This window comes from Neofelis nebulosa, chromosome 5 (genome assembly GCF_028018385.1).
Source record: "Neofelis nebulosa isolate mNeoNeb1 chromosome 5, mNeoNeb1.pri, whole genome shotgun sequence".
Lineage (NCBI taxonomy): Eukaryota > Metazoa > Chordata > Mammalia > Carnivora > Felidae > Neofelis > Neofelis nebulosa.
Window position 1 is genome coordinate 109,632,422 of NC_080786.1, and position 14,180 is coordinate 109,646,601.

Genomic DNA, 14,180 nt, shown 5'->3' on the forward strand with positions numbered 1-14,180 from the left:
AAGGGGCATTGACCAAGATTTTCTTCTTTTTTTTTTTTTTAATTTTTTTTTTCAACGTTTTTTATTTATTTTTGGGACAGAGAGAGACAGAGCATGAACAGGGGAGGGGCAGAGAGAGAGGGAGACACAGAATCGGAAACAGGCTCCAGGCTCCGAGCCATCAGCCCAGAGCCTGATGCGGGGCTCGAACTCACGGACCGCGAGATCGTGACCTGGCTGAAGTCGGACGCTTAACCGACTACGCCACCCAGGCGCCCCGACCAAGATTTTCTTCTTGACCAAACTCTACTGAGGCTACTCTGAGCTTTTTCAACTATGCCCTGACTTTTGGCCTTGTATGTTTATCTCTGCGAGAATCCCACTAAGTCAGTTTAGCCAGAATACCCATCCTCAGTAGGTGATCACCCTCAATATCCGATCAGATTCCTCAGCCTCCACCATCCCCCAGGTGATATGATCACTCTGGCCAGCCTTCAGCAAGAATCCTGTTAGGCCAGTTTAGCAAGAGTCACCCCTTACTCCTAATGTTTCCTGTTAGTAATTTTCCATCCATTAATCCCCACCATGCTCCTTAGCTCTAAATTACCACTTGCTCATGATATATTCAAAGTTGAACCCAATCTCTCTCCTTAACAGCAAAATCCCATTGCAGTGGTCCCTAAACCTATTGAGGTAGTCTCCACTTGAATAAAGTCTTCCCTACTATTCTCAACAAATATCATGAATAATTTTTTCTTTAACAACATCAACAGGAAAAGGCCAGATGTCTGCCTACAAGGAGCCTTCACAAGTAAAACTGAGCTTAATGAATTCACTATAGTCTAGGAACTGGTCTTTAACTTGCAGAAACAGGGCAAGGTACATGGTTTTGTTAGCATACTAATGTAGGTCTGATTCTGAGGGGTGGGCTCTCATTAATCAAGTTCTCACAGACTGATATTATACACCACAATGACAATTTATTCATTTAGGAGAGGCTCAACCATCAGGCAGAAACACTCATGTCATTATGCCAACACATTCTCTTCCTGTGAACAAGTGACATGAAGAACTAAATTATCATCAGAAGGCCATTTTATTAATGTTTAATTTAAAAACATAGTTATCAAGCAGAGCAGAGTTCTGATCCATCAGTCTGATTGATAAATATCCTTGAATAAATAGATAAAACTTAAATGGTCAAAAAATGACTCTTATGAACATTTACCAGAACAAAGGAATATAGAGAATCTTGAAGTGTTCTCTAGCAAATGTAATGTGTCACCTAAAGGACCATGCAATGCACAATTCAAGAGGCACATCATTCACATATCAGTACACAATCCATATGGTCATTCATTGTAGTCCTAGTATCATACTGAATACACTATTTACCTGGCTTTTTATATTTATAATATATATTGGAGACTTCCCTATATCAATGCTAAAAAATGATTCATTCTTTTTAAGGTTGCATGGCATTCCTTGCTTTATGTAGCTTAGACTGTTTAACAGTTTCTAATTCAGAGGGCCAGGAGACTCTTAATCTAATGTCCTCTTGTCTTCTCTGGGATCTAAGCCCATTAGTTAATCCTCTCTCCTACATTTTGTTTCCACACTCTACTGACACCTTTCCCATAATCTACACACATGCTCAAGTCTTTACTTTGATCTTTCAAGCCTTTCTCTCACTAAAATATATTTCCCCTTCCTTTCACAATCAAGAGCCTAGAAATAATGGTCTTCACCCAAAGATTCCCTTTCTCTATCCATTCTCCATTCAACCCATTGTAGTCAGGATCCTGCCCTGATCATTACAGTGAGGCTAGCTGGACACAATCACCAGTGTCCTACTATTTGCCAAAAACAAGTGAATCTTAAAAACCCAACTTGCTGACCTCCTTATTGACTATGCCTTATTTGGAATTCTCTGCAACATTGGCTTCAGTGACATTGCTCAGTCCTGGATCTCCTTAGATCTCTTTTTCCTTTCTCATTCTCTTGCTAATTTCTCATCCTCTTCGAGGCAGATATAAGCCAGGATTCTGACTTTGACCCTCTATTCAATTCACTCTATACCCTCTTTGATCTGTCTCAAGCCTCCAACATTCTTGAACATGTGATTGATCCAATATCCACATCTCTCATCAAGGCCTCTCTGAGTCCAGTCTCTCTGAGTCCACTGCTTGCTAGGCACTTGCATCTGGATTCTCACAATACCTTAAACTCAACACATCCAAAATTTAAAATGTTTTCTCTTGTGTTGCTGAGTCTGTTTTTCCTTTTTCTCCTTCTCTTTTCTGCTTTCTCTTTCAGAGACAAGCAGTATCCTCAACAATAGCAAACACATCTTTTTCTTAGGCTTGGCACTTAACTTTTCAATCTCCAAGAATCTGCTATGATGTCAAATAGCTTTGCTGGACAGGACTGAAAATGAAGCTACGTTGGCTTTCTCTCATGTAACTGTCAACATGTGTCCAAGAGAAAGTTTCACACATTCTTGCCTGGAAAACCTTTGGGAGTTCAAATTGTCCTATTTGGCATTTCCTCCTCTGTACCCTCATCACAGCATTTAGCCAGACAGTCACCCACCTTTTGGTCTGTCAAGTGTGAGTTGAAAACTGTCCAACACATCATTCAAACCAATAGGGGCATTGCTGAATTACCTGAAGTAAGGTAAGGTACGAGCACACCTCATTCATTTCCCTGGTGGGCAAGCGAGGAGACTCACAGCAAAAAAAAAAAAAAACTTGCACCCAAAATTCCCTCTAATATTCAAATCATGACCCTCTATATTCATGATGTTATAAAATAAAACAGATGTAACTGGCTTTTAATAATCTTAAAATGTGGCAACTTGTCTTATAACTCCTATGTAATATATCATATCTTATGCCTTATTACCTCAGTCAAAACTTCTTTTATCACCCTATTATATTATCATACCTTTGACTAAAAATTCTACCCTAGTAAATCAACCCTAGAAAAATAACCCAAAATGCCAAAAAGCCATATTCTAAAAGATTTCTACTACAGCTTTACTAAAATAGTAAAAAACTGAATACTATTCAATTATTCAACAATATGGTAATAGCTAAGTAAATTATAGAACCCCCACTCAAGAGATCCCACAAATCCATTCATTTGAGTTAACGTGGGAACATTCTTAAACTATAATGTTAAGCTAAAAAAAATCCACAATTGAATATACAGATGGACAATGGTGTACAGAAATGTTCTGCACAGAAAAAGTGAAAAATAAAATCAGAATATTAATAATTTTCTTTAGATGATGAGATTTCCAATAATTCTTCCTTTTCAACTCAAATTTTCATAATCAGAAAAATCAAGCAACTTTTAAATGTACACTCATAAAATCCCACTCTGCACAACAAGCAGATTCATCTCTATGGTTGGCTTGAGACTACTTCGTTTCAGCTAAAGCACCACACTGGAGTAGACCACAACTTTTAAACTCAGTCATCTTTCTTCCTTCTCTAAATAGCAAAATAAACTGGCCACTAAGTGTTTTAATAGTATGCACAAATAAACCTAACATCGGGTAATGAGACACTGAGCTTTCATCTCACTATCCAGGAAGGATGTTTGAGGGATAACTGAAAAATATCAAAGACTGAATGATTAATTATCCAATTTTTTTTTAATCATATGAGGTAGTTCTCTAAAGGTGGAAGAACAGTAAAATTTTTATTTTTTACTCTGTCCATCAGGTAAGGAAGCACAGCTCTGAAGAATAATATCTTGAAGTTTCAGTAATTAACCTACCCATGCTTTCCACTTTGCAAAATTAGTTTACCTGCCAACTCAATCTGCCCATGTTCTCCTAACTTTTTAAATGTGAATTGTGGCAATTCTGCAAGCCAGTCTATTGGGCAGTCTGTCAAGAAATAACTGTTACTGTCAATTACGTTTTGTCTTTCCTAATGGAGTTATTGGGGAATATTTCAGGTTTTTAACATTTTTAAATTGACATGTTTATTGATTCTTGCTCTCTTTATGTGCGTTATACACAGTTTTGGCATCCCATGTCAAAACGCTAAACTTTACAGCTTGAAACTCACCACTGCAATAGGTAACTTCCTTAGGTTATTAGCAAATGTCACTAATGCAATTGAATAGCAAGTATTAAAATGAAATGTCTGTCTTTAGACCTTCTTGAGAATCTAAAATAGTAATTATATGCATTAGTGATACTTTCTGACAATGAAGCTCTTAATTTTTTAAATCCAAAGTGGCCTTTTCTACAATTTCTTAGCAAAAAAATGGAAAGAAGCTGCAATTAGACTATTGAGACCATGTTATCATCATCCATCTTCTTTCAATCCAAAACAGTGGGTGATATAAGAGGGAAAGTTCTAAAGTTCTTTAATTGGAACTAATGCTTATCGACCTCTAGCAACTTTGGCAAAGCTCAAAATAGCAGATAATAGGATGATTAATGCTTTAATCCCCTAACAAAAGGGTGTTGCGCCTGTTACTATTGCTCATTCCCTTCTCATTTTATTTAATTTTGTTTTCCTTGATTCAGAACAGTTGCTTTTAATGGAAGAATCATGTCTAGCCCAACAATGTGCTTGCTACTTGTAGCAAGAGGAAATAGAATGTAGGAATAAGACTGAAAAGACAGGGATTCTGTTAGAAGCTGAGAGGTGTTTTCTTTATTTTCATGGTGCTTTGATATTTAATGTGTATTAACTGCCCTTGTTGTCTAGTAAAAAACATTGAGAATATATGAAACCTTACCTTTGAGGACTTTCTCTGCTTCTGCAGGACTTATCAGCATGAAGTGCATTTAATACATGCCTAAAATGTACAAGTAGACAACAGAAGATGTCCTTCCTTCACAAAACTTATAACTCCGCGTTGACATATAGGAAAACTTAATGCACACCTATGAGAGATCAGAAAATACACAACCCAGACTAGTCCTAGGGTGTAGGGTAGGTTACTCATATGACAAGAATTCAGGACATCCAGGTGACTTAATCAGTTAAAACGACTGACTCTTGATTTTAGCTCAGGTCATGATCTCACAATTCCTGAGATCAAATCCCACTTTGGGTTCTATGCTGATAGCACGGAGCCTGCTTACGATTTTCTCCCTCTCCTCTGCTCCTCCTCTGCTTTCTCTCCTCTCTCTCTCTCTCTCTCCCTCTCCCTCTCCCTCTCTCTCTCAAAATAAATAAACATTTCTTTAAAAAAAAAAAAAAAGAACTTAAAGAAGGAAAAATTCAGGAGGTTCTTGAATGGCCTCAGAAAGGATTCCTAGAAAATGTTGAATGGGATCCTCTTGAAAGATAGCTTGAGTTTGGATGAGTGGAAAGTTTGGATGCTAGTTCCTTGTAAGATCCATCTCTTACCTCTCTTTTGGCTTGGCTTGGTTTCTACTTGTGTGATTGTAAATTTTTTAGATAAAGAAGTCATCAAATAAGGAAAACAAATGCTGGAGAAAATCTTGTGGAACTCAGAGTCTTAACCCTATTTCTCCTCTTACATGATGTAGACTTTGAGAAATTGGCTTGGGTCAAAAATAAAAGTTTTGTTAGATGGTCAATCAAGGGAAATGCTAAAGAAGCATATCTGTGACCAGCTGATGGGGACAAGTGCCGTATCTTAAGATTCAAGTCTTTACAAACAGCTTCTTAAGTCTCTATACCCAACCATGTTGAAGGCAAGCAACAGCTAGCCCTAATATTCCAGCCAGCAGCATGGCTTTATTTATATGAGACACACAACAGCAAGCTAACATTTACTAGTATAAGTTGCAAGTTTTTTCAATAGGTTCTCAGCAGCTCCAGTCTACAGAGCAGTTGAAAATTCTGAACTAAATACACCATTAAAAACGTTTAAGTATACATCACCTTCTTGTACCATCACAGAAAATAATTTGAGTATGCTTTGAGGTTTTCTTTGTTATGAAAATTTTAAATGTTGTCCTCAAGATTTTTGTTTCTCTAACTTAATCCAACATTTTACATGATAATAAGTTGATTTCTGCCTTGGAAATACAACATTCTTCCCGGTCTATTTTCAATCCATTTGGTCTCCGAGATTTATGGGTCCTCCCTTCCCAGCTTCTGTCTCTGCTCCCCAACCTGAACCTTGGAATAATCAGTTCTTTTCCAAGCCACTTGATTCTCTCAGAATACCTCTAAAATTTCCCATAGATAGATAGAAAGATAGACAGAGATATAGACATACAGATATATAGATGGTATGGAGACAGAGATGGAGATGGAGGTAAAGGTAGAGGTAGAGATGAATATATGTGCTTCTACTTATGCTTGTCTTTGCTCCTCAGAAACTGCTTATGGCACATTGATTTCTTTTCTTTTTTGCTAAGAATGAAAAAAAAGAAATATGAAGCTCAGAAAAAAGCTTTCCAAGCTGGGGTTCCTCAAGGTTGAATTTTTTCATTTTGCTAAAATGAGTATTCTACCATTTCTCCCTAGAATCCAAGATTCTTCTCTCATTTCCATTATGGTGGGTTATAGTTCTTGTACATTTTCTAATGCTCTCCATTGCCAAATATTGCCCTGAGCTTCTCCATAGACTGACTTGAATAACCTATATGAGACTATTAATGTCATCTTCTGGAGTGCTAAGGAAGCAAGGGAGGATAGTGTCAACGTTCACTGAGTAACAAAGGTTACTTCTGCATCATTAAAATCTAATAAAAACTAAAAAGGAATATGAAAAGATTGTCAATGCAATTAGATCCTTAACTCCCGTAAGAGCGAATTATTTAAAAGTATTTTAACTTATTGTTCCTCTTCAGCTCTTCACAACAACTTTGAGGCAAAAATAAGACTCTTGGTAGAAAATCCCCCAAGTTGCATGTTTTCCTCTTCAGTCAGATCTGGAGCAGTCAGGATCTTTACCCCCCTGTTGCCACCACCATACCCTGCTACTTGATTCCAAAGCCAAGGCCACAGATGGCCACCAAAGAGTTGCCCAAGGAATGCAAATGTCTTTAATTACATGGACAGCCTATGGTGCTATCAGTGGCCAGCTGGACTCAGAGTCCCAGTTTCAAGGCCAAGTTAAGCAAAACTGTTCAAACACATGGAGATGTGACATTACTGCTCCTCTCTCTCTAGGCCTGATATGGGTATGGGTATGGGTATGGGTATGGGTATGGGCATGGGGTACCCATCCGAGATGCCAAATCATGGCACAAATAGTGCAATAAAATTACCTTTTAATTTGCTCTTTTTTCATTGGTAAAGGAATATTGTGAGGGAGGCATTTGGGATTTGTAGAGATAAGCACACTAGAATTAGGAGTTTACAGTGTACACATACTCATGAGAGGTCCCAGTGTGGAGAGTGGTGAGAGAAACTCAGTGACTTGCCCAAGGTCACACAAGCATCATAAAACAATAATAAATAATAATATACAATAACAGTTAATAAAAGCATCTCCTCTCCTAGGATTTGTTTCTCAACATTTAGAAGTGTTCTGCGGTTGACAAAGCATTTCATCAGGAGCAGAGTAACATGAATTAATGTCTATAATTAATAATATGCACAGCACTTCGAAATTATAGGATTTCATCACCATTGAACTGCTTTTTACTAAGAACATCTCTGAAAGGAGAATTGGTAGCTTCATCCTTACTCTTCAGATGAGTCCAACTAACACACTTAGGCTTATAAATTAATGAATAAGAAAGTACTAGCAAGAAGATCAATCTGAAGGAAAAAATAAAATTAATACAGAATAAAGAGAGGTCTATATGAATTAGAATGCATTTCAAGAGTTTTTCTGATTTTAAAAGTTCCCTGTCTTTGTGAAGATGTCAGTACTTAAATCTAAGCCAAAGGCCTTGATGATCTCTGAGGGGGCGGAGAGGTAATGTATAAATCACAGAGCAATGTTCTCCAACACAAAATCCTCTTTAATTATATAGAAAGTGAAACATTCTCTATTTTTTCATTTGAATAATAATTAAATCCCACTGAACTGTTCTTCTCTTTCTCCATTATGTTTATATTCATATGTCACTTCAATGACTGGAAGCACACTAATGCTTTTCTCCCAATCTGATTCTGGATGGGTGACTAGTTTGTTTTTGAAAGAAGAAAGTTCAAAATATAAATAATATATTCTCACTGATTACAGCTTTTAAGCTGGTAACACCTAACATGAAAACATTGCTTTCATATTCACTTAAATAATGCTTTTTACACAACAGGGACCAGAATATTATCAAGTCTTTTATTATGTGAATGTTCTGGTTGAAAAGCAGAAGAATGTCAATGGTGGTAAGTGACACAATTAACCTATTAAAAAATCTTCCACTAGAAGTGGTAAAACAGCCATTGCTCAGTCAGTTAAATGAAAGTATATAAAACACAGTAAACATACAGAGGAGGGGGAAAATAAAGTCCTACTCTGTCAGGAACAGATGCAATGACCTTAAGAGTTCCCTTTTCCTTTTATGAGGTTTCAAGATTCTGTCTCCTTTCCTTGTACCTTGAAAAAACATGACCTTTTTGTTGTCAGTTGTTCTGTAATGTAATTGCTAGTCATTAAAGTCATTTGGCTCACAACTAAGACAAGGCAATCAGCCTTGTGGTTTTGTGCAGTTTAGGAACAGGACTTACAGGCCTATGCTAGGATGGGAGGCGGAGGTGTTCCAGAAATCATTTACAAGTGGAGCCTGATATAATCTCAACCCTTTTCTAAGTGTCATTATAAAAGGTCAGCAGCACAAATGCCCCTGAGGTGCTAAGGAGGAGAAAAGAATAAGCAGCTCTCTGCTCTACTCCCTACTGTAAACCAACTGACACTCCTGCAAAAAGGACATTCCATCACCATCACTTTGGACAAGTTAATCCTGCTCAAAAGTCACCTGTGGCTCCTATTGCCTGCATCATGATATGCAAGGCTTGGATGTAAATACCCACCATGACTTAATCCTACTCTTGTAAATATTTTTCTTAGGTATTTCCTCTTCTGTATATTCACCTCTCCTTAAGCTTTTCCATGTCTTAGTCCAATGTGTCCCACCTGCCTGAGATGGTCCCTTCCTGTCTGCTACATTTTTTCATGACCCAGCTCAAGTCATAACCCTACAAAGTTGCCCCAATTGCCCCATTTCCTAGTCACCTCACTTCTAAATATTTGTCCTTGCCATTCATTGGCCGTTCAGTATATGTTTCCCTGTTATACATCAAGGTTATCACTTTAGTATAACTTTATAGAAGGCAAGGACTATGTGTTAGGCAATATATATATATATATATATATATATATATATATATATATATATATATATATATATATATATCCTGCATTCACCATAGAGACCAGTACATGGGAATAATAACACTAAATTTGTAGAGCAGTTTGAAATACACAAAGCAGCAGCTCTCAAGTTAGCCAAACTCCTCACAATAGGCACTCCACTGTCCCAGCCTCACCCTGAGTCTTCCAAGCCATTGCTCCCCTGTTCTCACCTTTAGCTCTTTATCTGAATTTTATACAGGGAGACAATGAGACTCAAAAAAGTTGATTATCCTGTATTCATGGGTATGTGAGGACCTGAAGGCTAGCCCTGGTATAACTCCAAATCCAGTCATCTACCACACAACCTCCATAATAAGCATTCAAAGCATTTTTGTGGATTTGGATCTTGGCTATAAAGATCAAGTTACTCCAATAACTTGGTAGAGGAGCAAAGGGTGTGTGTGTGTGTGTGTGTGTGTGTGTGTGTGTGTGTGTGTTGCATCAAATACTGAGTGCAATGGATTAAAAAAAGTAGTAGCAAAGGTAGCAAATAAATAAACAAATGAACAAACAATAGTTATGATGCCCAGGAAGTTCCAAGTTCTAAGCCTGCCATTAACTAGCTATATGTTCTTTATCAAGTCATCTTTCTTTTTTTTAAGTTTATTTATTTATTTTGAGAGAGGGAGAGAGAGAGAGAGAGAAGAGTGAGCACACAAGTGGGGAAGGAACAGATAGGGAGAGGGAGACAGACAGAGATAGAGAGAGAGAGAGAGAGAGAGAGAGAGAGAGAGAGAGAGAGAGAGAGAGAGAGAATCCCAAGCAGGCTCTACACTGTCAGCCCAGAGCCTGATGTGGGGCTCAAACCCACAAACTGAGGTCATGACCTGAGCCAAAATCAAGAGTCAGATGCTTAACTAACTGAGCCAACTAGGTGCCCCATTGGAGTTATCTTTCTATGTCTGAGTCCATTTATTTGTAAAAGGTGGGCTAGAACAAGATAATTTTCGAAGTATCTTCCAGCCCTAACATTCTGTGATTCTGTGTTCAGCTCCAGAAGGACGTTCTACCAGAACCTCAGCTATGCCACTTTCTGAGCCAGCATCAAGTGACCTACTAGCTCTTCATGTGCCACACTCATATTCTTCATGATACCATATAGGAAGTCCACGTCAAAGCCTATCTCCTATCTGGGTGCTCAATTCATATACAAGTACCCCTTTGACCTCTGCTCCAAATTCCTACCTGGTTCCCCAACCCAGAACAAAGATGGTATGACTCCAAGTCCCTTGTCCTTGGTCCCTCAGTCCAAAACAAGAGAGTCCATAGGCCTGTGAAAAATAGCACCACACTTCAGACCATAATACCTAACCAAGGAATATAAGGATAATTATTACAACGCCAGTAGACAGCAAATGAAATTAAGCTGAGGCTCCTAAGAATCATATTACTTCTTTTAGAATTTATGTAAAGAGAGATCATTTTGGGTCTGGGATTCTTTGGATATATTTGGTATTTAAACCAGGAGTATGGACCTAACAGACTGCTACTATCTTCCATAAATTCTGATTCCAGCGTTTATATGTGAAGACAATACAAAACTCTTGAGCTTGGAGACTAGATTCTAGTAGGAATTAACTGTGTGACAGCTAATTTGAGACAATTCACCTTATCTTCTTGTACTCAATAAGCCCATATGTGAAATGAGGACAGTGGCTAGGCAAAAGGATTTTAAAGTCATTTACATGTATAATAATCTATCATCTAAATAGTTTTGATGAATTTAAAGCAGACTGTTCAAATAAAAAAGATTCAAGCTGAGTTTTGACTTATCTTTATAAGTTGAGTTTTGACTCAAGCTTTAATTCAAGCTGAGTTTTGACTTATCTTTATAGCTATAGGATAGGGGTGTTAAACAGTATATTCAATAAGCCTGATATACAATTTTAATAACTTCACTGCTAAGTATAATGAGTGTAAGTCATCCACGTCCAGCTATTTACCTGAATCTTCACGGTGATTTTAGACAACTGGGATTTCTCTATAACTCTGAAAGAAGACAGAAACCCAAAAAACCTTCAAGAAGCCTTCTTTCTGAGCACTGCTGTGAGGATTAATGAAACAAAGTCCCCTGCTATGAACTTTAATTCTAAGTGATGGCCACAGGAAGGGCTGGAGGAAGCCCAGCAGAAATCAGAATAATAAATTCTCCTTTTATTTTTCTCATTGAATATTGGATAAAGAGTAATGAGCTTCAACTTGCTCTTCCTCATTTTTCCAGCTGTAAAATAGGAACTATTTTCCCATAGGCATGGACAGAGTAATTCCATCTCCATCTCTTAACATCATTCCCAAATCGGCTGCAGGAGTTTTCTAGTGCTCTATACAAATTCAAACAAACTCAGCAGCTTGAAACAACATATATATATTATTTCATGGTTTCTGTAGCTCAGGACTCTGGGAACAGCTTAACTGGATCTTCTGCTTAAAGTTTTACAAGGCTGAAATCAAGGTGCTAACTGGGCTGCATTCTCATCTGGAAGCTCAAATGGGGAAGCATCTTCTTCCAAATTCATTTAGATTGTTGACATGATTCATTTCCTTTGGGCTGTATTACTGAGGGTCCTGGGTTTTGCTAGCTATTGGCTGGAGGTCACCCTCAGGTCCTGGAGGCTGTCTGCAATTTCTAGAGGCCACTTGCAATACAGGCTTCTCTGACATGGCTACTGACTTCATTGGACCCACAAGGTGAATCTCCAGCTCCAATCTACTAAGACTGAAGTCAAATAATGTAACATAACATAATGCCATCCTATCACCTTTTCCGTGCAAATAACCTAATAATGAGAGGGACATCCCATCATTTTTGCCATATTCTATTGTTTAGAAGCAAGTCATAGGTCCTGCTGACAGTCAAGGGGAAAGTATTACACAAGTATGTAATCTCATCAGGAGGTGAGATTCATTGGGGTCATGTTAGGGTAAGTCTGCCATACTGGACCCTAACAGAAAAATCAATCATCAGGCCCTATAACCAAACTCTCCACTCTTACCAGTGAATTTCTCGCTCACCAGCCCCTGCCCCCTCTCTTCCCAATCACTATTGCCTTCACAAGGCTTGTTTTCACAACCCTTAGGCTTAAAGCCAGGCCACACTCACCATAGACACTGTCCATTCATTTTACAAATTTTATTTATCTCCTAATATGAGCAGATCTTATAATAGTGTGATGGACAGAATACTACTACTGGACCCTAACAGAAAAATCAATCATCAGGACCTATAACCAAACTCTCCACTCTTACCAGTGAATTTCTCACTCACCAGCCCCCCACTCTCTTCCCAATCACTTTTGCCTCCCCAGTTGTTTTCACAACCCTTAGGCTTAAAGCCAGGCCACACTCACCACAGACACTGTCCATTCATTTTACAAATTTTATTTATCTCCTAATATGAGCAGATCTTATAATAGTGTGATGGACAGAATACTACTACTACTGCTACTGCTACTACCACACACACACACACACACACACACACACACACACACATACACACACGATGTCCAGATCCTAATTTCTGAAACCTATGAATATGTTTGGTTAAATGGCAAAGGGGAAATTAGGTAGCAGATGGAATTCACTGTGAATCACCTGACCTGGAGATGAAAGATGTCATACCGATGCAATGTAACCAAGACTCCACCAAAGACCCCATCTGGCTTTGAAGATGGAAAAACACACAAGCCAAAGAATGTGGGCAGCCTCTAGAAGATGTAAAAGATTTCAATGCGAATTCTTCCCTAGAGCATCCAAAAAGCAACTCAGCCCTGCCAACACCTTTATTTTAGTTAGCCCTATATCAGACTTCTAACCTCCAGAACTACGAGTTAATAAATTTGTGATGTTTCAAGCCATTAAGTTTGTGGTAATTTGTTATAGCAACAATCGAAAACTAATATTAGTAGGATCTGGAGAAACAAAGACAAAACAGACACAGTCCTTGACTTCAAGAAGTTCTTACCCAAATGGGGCAAGAGACACAGAAATCATTGCACAGCAGAGGATAGATCTCCTACTTGGTGCCTCAGCAGCAACGTCAATTTGTCAGCACTGCCTACAACCCCCTTCCTCCTGAAGCCATTGCCTGACCTGCTTGTGGCTCTGGGGCAAGAACTTTGCCTCCTTCTGTAATACAGAGGTGGCAGTTTCTGCCTTATATGTTAAAAGAGGAAATGAGACAAACTGAGACCAGTCACGGTATTTCCCACAGGCCCCTACCTGTGTCTGCCATGAGCCCTGATGAGATGGGACCCTGCAAACAATCCCTTAGAACCTGCCTGTGGGTTCAGAGAAGCCAGCTCATGTGCACTTTGCTTCTCACCACACCTCCTGCCTTCATGTTTCTAACACTTCCAGGTTAGTGTAAATAACAAGCCAGCCTAGCCCATAATTCCCTCTTTCTGTAGCCTGTGTCAACCCCACTGTACCTGGGATGCTGAGAGACAAAGGAAGTAAAGGCGAGACACTTTGTGTCTCTGTGCTGGTGGCATAGTCAGGGCTCTGTGGGACCCCAGGGTGCTAGGTGTTTCCCAACCAGAAATTTCCCTGCTCTGCCCTGGCCATGCAAAGAGTTCCTGCCCTTTCCCCCAAGTTCCTGTAAGACCCAACCCAAGAGCTGGCCTCAGGGAGGTGGCTGCTTTATTTGGGGGCAAGACAAACACAGACCACCCATGGTGTTTCCCCCGAAGGTCCCCACCTGTGGCGAGAGAGCCATGAAAGTTTTTTAGGTTGGAGCAAACAATGGGAGCCTGCCTGCAGGCTGGGAGGAGCCAGCTCATGGCACTTTGTCTCTCAGCATACCTCCTGCCTTCATGTTTCTAGTAGCTCTGGGTTAGTATGAATCATGGGCAAACCCGCTCATCAGTCCCTCTATTGGTACCCTG